This window comes from Danio rerio, chromosome 3 (genome assembly GCF_049306965.1).
Source record: "Danio rerio strain Tuebingen ecotype United States chromosome 3, GRCz12tu, whole genome shotgun sequence".
In the NCBI taxonomy this organism is placed as follows: Eukaryota; Metazoa; Chordata; class Actinopteri; order Cypriniformes; family Danionidae; genus Danio; species Danio rerio.
In genome coordinates this window covers 35,691,655-35,697,654 of record NC_133178.1, presented here as the reverse complement: position 1 = coordinate 35,697,654, position 6,000 = coordinate 35,691,655, and positions in this window count along the sequence as shown.

The window sequence follows — 6,000 nt, the reverse complement described above, 5'->3', positions numbered from 1 at the left end:
ATCGCAAATAAGGAATTCCTTTTTTGGGTGTTTGATATTGTTGCGGTTTGAAACAGTGACGTCAGAAACATAAGACAGGGTGGATCCTGTAATTCCATTATAACCTTCAGTAGAATGCTAACCATGTGACAAACATGCATAACATCATTTATACAACAGTTCTTACTGGTTCTCAAATCTGATTGGTTTAAAGTTGTACAGTATTCACATGTGTATCACTCCACTCACAGCAAGTGATAAGCTGCATTTGTTTGTTTATGAAACACACACCACCAGTCAAAAGTTTGAGGACAGTATGCTTTTTAAGTGTTTCAAATCAGCTTCTCCTGCTCAACGAGGCTGAATTTTTTTTCATCAAAAGTACAGTACAAAGGGTAAAATTGTGAAATGTTATTGGACTATAAAATAACTGTTCAAAAGTAGTTTAGCATTTAATTTAATTATTTATTCCAGTGATTTAAAAGATGAATTTTTAGCTTCATTACTCCAGTCTTCAGAGTCACAGAAATCCTTCAGAAATCCCTCTAAAAGTAAATGTTAATAATTATTATTATTAATAATATTATTATTATTAATAAAAATTATAACAATAATAATAATAATAATAATAATAATAATAATAATAATGACCAGAGTAATCATTCACAGGTAATCAAATTTTCAAATAAATATTTTTTATCTTCATTTGTGAAAAGTCATGACATTTGGACTCAGAATAATGACATTTTTTGAGTAAACTGCCCATCTAAACATGCTTTTAGTCATGAATTTTCTGGCCAAAAACATCTGACTTGTTTTTTTATTAATTCTTATGGTGCTGTTATTTTTAGGTATGGAATAGGATTATCTGAAATATGGTCATGCACATAGCCTGGTTAATAGTTTGAGCACAAACTACATTTTTTTACCAATTATTTAAAAGTTCTGAAAGTTAGTAAAAGACAAAGTGCTCTGATGTAAACATAAATATGTAAGAGATGTAATTTTAATTGATTTGTGGTGTAGATTTGTAGTCATTTAAATCTGCTCGCACCAATAGATGGCAGCAGTACTTTAGAAATACCTTGTATTTATTCATTCATTCATTTCATTTTCTTTTCGGCTTAGTCCCTTTATTAATCTGGGTTCGCCACAGCGGAATGAACCACCAACTTATCCAGCAACTTATCCGTGTTTTATGCAGCAGATGCCCTTCCAGCCACAATCCAACAATGGGAAACACCCATACACTATGGGCAATTTAGCTTATTCAATTCACCTGTACCGCATGTCTTAACTGTGGGGGAAACCGGAAACGGACACGAGCACAGGGAGAACATGCAAACTCCACACAGAAATGCCAACTGACCCAGCCAGGGCTCGAACCAGTGTCCTTCTTGCTGTGAGGCGAGTTTACAATAAAAGTATGTTGTCAGTCATGTATTATTTTTATGGCAGAATAAATTTTATGGCTGTTTTATCTTTTAATCCATTAAATGTGTAGGAGCCATAATTTGATAATATACAATTTATTAATAGTGCTGCTCAAACTCATGTACCGTTAACACGTTGATGTGTTTAGTTGTGTACATTTGATTTCCTTCTTTGTTTGTAATGGTTTGCTCCGCCTTTATTGCACTCATTCATTCATTTATTTTCTTGTCGGCTTAGTCCCTTTATGAATCCGGGGACACCACAGCGGAATGAACCGTCAACTTATCCAGTACGTTTTTTTACGCAGCGGATGCCCTTCCAGCCGCAACTCATCTCTAGGAAACATTCACACACACACACACACATACTGTACACACTCATACTCATACACTACAGACAATTTAGCCAACCCAATTCAACTGTACCACATGTCTTTGGACTGTGGGGGAAACCGGAGCACCCGCAGGAAACCCACACAAATGCAGGGAGAATATGCAAACTCCAACTGCCAACTGAGCCAGCCAAGGCTCAAACCAGCAACCGTTTTGCTGTGAGGCGATCATGCTACCCACTGTGCCACCATGGTTATAATTTGCTCTGAGCCGAGATTCGAACCAGCGACCTTCTTGCTGTGAGGCGAGAGCACTACCTACTACTTTATCGCACTGTTTTAAGTTACATTACAAAATAAAAAGCAGTTTTTTTGACCTGAGTTTATAATTATGATGCTTTATAATTCAGTAAACATCTTTAAATGTAAAGAAACCCCAGTCAATTTATTGCCCGACTGATTTTTGAAATTCTGACAGTATAAATGTATTGTTTTTATTTTCATTTTACATTTTCCTCCAACTAATATCTTTTCCATTAAGTATTATTTTGCTTTTAGTTCTAGATTACTACTAAATATATATTAAATAAAGTTTCAGTTTGGAAATTGCTTGTGCATTTATAGCAGGATCGGAAGGCCACAAGGCACATTCTGCAAACAAATTTGGAAGAATACGTGGAATATCTGAATGGTGGGTGATTTTACAGTCAACCTTAAAGTTAAGCGGTTTACTCGACCTCATGTTGTTATTCCAAACCACGAGAAGTTCATTCCTCTCACAAAACACATGAGGGAATCAGGAAATAACAGATAACAAAACTATAAATCAAGCGGTTTAATATCAGACACAATTGTCCTCATGTCTTCACTGTCTCGTGTTCCTCGTACATTCCTGCTGATAATCCAAAACAAAAATAATACAAAGACTTTAAATTGCATTAACAAGATCTGCACGTCATTACTCAAGTGTTCAATAAATCATATATACAACATCAATCAATCAATCATCATAAAGTCATCTTCTTCCTGTCTGTGTACTCCTGTGTACGTGATAGAAGACATGTTTCGTAATGAGCTAACATTGCTCACTGGAAGTTAAGCCATGTTAAGCATGTTAACTATCAGCAATAGTGCCAATGGCAATAGTATTTTGCGCAATTAGACACAAACCAGCAAAGACTCACCTGTTGTTAACATTTTTGGAGTAATTGACATAAAATTGACGTAAAGAGTTCCAAAAGCTAAGATTAGGTTACAGGTACCGTGGGAATTTGTGAAACAGGCTCAGCAAATGTTCATATATGGGTCACTGCTGCACTGAAATCACAATGCATGATACGTGAGTCAGATCTCCATACTTTCATCTGCAATATTCATTATGTGTGGAAACGGGCAGGGACAACAGTGATAGAAAAAGTGAGAAATGCTTCTTTTATTGTGCCCCAAAATTTTAGTATGCAAAATGTTTTAGCATATCAAAAAAGATTTTAGTACAGTTTGTGTTCATACAAGAGAAAACAGTTATTAATTATCACAATAATGTTCAATAATCATGAATAATAATACTCATAAGCATCATTAGAAATACAACACAAATGCATAAAAGACGAAAAAAAAGATGAATAATAATGATTTAATGAATCAAAGACGGATAATAAAACCCAATGCAATGTGATATACATACATACAACTTCAGAGACGTACCATTATTTTCCTCTTCAAAGACTGGGGAGCCTGTTGCCGTCACACTAGAAAACCAACACGTGTGTTTGAGGATGTGTCGACGACTGAGCTTCCAATGAGTGCAGCAAGAAGCCCTCACCTTTAGAGTCAAAATTTAGAGATCTTGAGTGAGTTGATCAGGCCTGCTCGTTCTCTCTCTCAACTAGGTGCAAAGCACAAATTTGAGGTTTGTAGTGTCAGCATTACCTGGAGTCAATATTCTACCTCCTCATATTTGGAGGAAAGTGTGAAGTTAACCTTAATGTCACGGGACCCTTCTCTGGTTATTTGGTTATTTGTGTGTTTATCATAGAGTCAATATTTTACCTCCTGAAATTTGGAGAAAGTGTGAAGTTAACCTTAAGGTCGTGAGACCCTTCTCTGGTCTTTTGATTAATCACCGAGCGTAACGGAAAAAAAAAAAAAACAATAACAACCCATCTCCATGAAATGCTTTTGTGGTTGTTTGCGCCACATCGCCATGTTTAGATAATATATGTTACTACCAATCTATACGTTTTTTTGATAAATGTCTACAGTAATTAGAGTTGAATAAAAAGTAAACAGAGAGCATAGTTAGGTAAAACCAATAAAGCATAGTTCTCCTAAAAGAAAAATCCTGCTTTTTTTCTTTCTTTTCACTGTTTAGGAAATAAAAAAATAAAGAATAGTGGTGATGCAATTAGAAAATAAACTTTGTCTCAATAGACTTCTTTAGATCTATCCACTATCACCAAAACTACATAACTATAACATGAAAACGACATTATCACAGACAAGAGTATGTTTGCTCATCTACACTCACATTAACCAATATAAATACACAATATTTTTAATATTTTACACACTTTTCAATTACGGCACTTTGCAATTTCCTCACACTGGTGTCAGTTGTTCTGATACTAACATCTAGCTAAACCTGTTTCTGCGCATCTCAATAAAGGCATGAATTGTTTCCTTTACTGATCTGAACTCAGGACACATTCAATTTATCTGAGCCCTTCTTATTTTCAGCTACAAGTAGGACAAGACACTTTAAAGTTTCAAGCTAATTCATGACACAGATATTCACTGAAAAAAGTAGATTAATGTAGACAAAATATCTGAATGATTTTGAGTAATTTTTAAAAATTAAGATTTCGACTGCTGTCGACACCAATAGCCTAGTGGTTAAGTGCACTGACAAACAGAATCAAGCTGCTCACGTTGACACAAGTGTGATTCCCAGCTCTGATCATTTCCTCTCTCTGGTCCCAATGCTTTCATAGGCAAATAAAAGATGAAAACCCACTAAAAAAATAATTTAAAAAACACTTGAACTGCTTTACTGCCTAGTCCTGCTCTAAGATATCCTTACAGGTATAGATTTCAACAGATTTCAAGTTTATTTGGCATGTCATTCCATTGTTTTGTTTTCCATTGTTTACTATTCAGTTAGTAGGTCAGTCTTTGTTAGTAGAGTGATTGTTCTTGTTCTGATTGTTCTTGATATGGTATCAGTCTTTTGGCAACAATGTTTATTGGTTTAAAAGAAAAAAATATTAAATTAAAGAGGTGTTATATTAAAAACTTTACTTGAGTTTTATTAATGTTCAGTGAGATGGTCAGCTTACCAGAAGGCTGGTCAATTTACCAACTGGCTCAGATCAATTTACCCCATTTTTTTAATCAATTTGTCATTCTAAAGTGACTAAAATCCTCCAAACAGGGTGATGAACAGTCAGCTAGTGTCTCCTGAAAGAATTTCCCGAAAGACCTCTTCAGCTGAAAAGCTAACTTTTGCTAACGAAGTGCTAACATTATTTTGGTCTGATTAAAATCATTATGTTTGTCATCAAACTGGAGAAAGACTTAATGGTGGAGGTGAAGAATCATGGTTTGGTGTAGTTTTTGCAGTAGGAGTTTGATCTCCTGTACAGATAATTAAATGCAAATGTTTATCAAAATTTCCTTCAGCGACATGCAGTTCCTTCCCTGCATTCATAGCCCAATCATCCAGACGTTTTCATTCAGCTCAATGCACCCCATCTCACAAAATAATGGGAAAAGCAGTTCCTTGAAACTGAAAACATAGAAATGTCATGCAAAGAGTCTGAAATTAAATGGCCAGCAAAGAGTACTGATCTAAACCTGATTTAAATTCTTTGGAAAATCATTGTAGACAAACTTAAAGCTAAGAAACCAGTAAACTGTGGAAGAGACTGAAACTAAATTGTTATTGTTTGTGACCCTGTACAACAATAAATACAGATTATTATTTTTTCAAGTACTGTACGGTAAGGGGTAGGAGGGTTGGAGTGAACCCAGCAGGTTACTGTTGTAGGTTTTTGGGTTTAAACATCATAAACACAATAGATTGAACAAAAATATCGAATCCTAATCTACATTCAAACTAAGGTTCATTACATTGAGCAACATTAATAACAATAAAAAACAATAAAAAAAAAAAAACTTTGACCTTGATCTTTGAATCTAATTCATCTGTACATGTATTATTAATAAATACATAAAAAATCATGTCAACATTCTTGAGC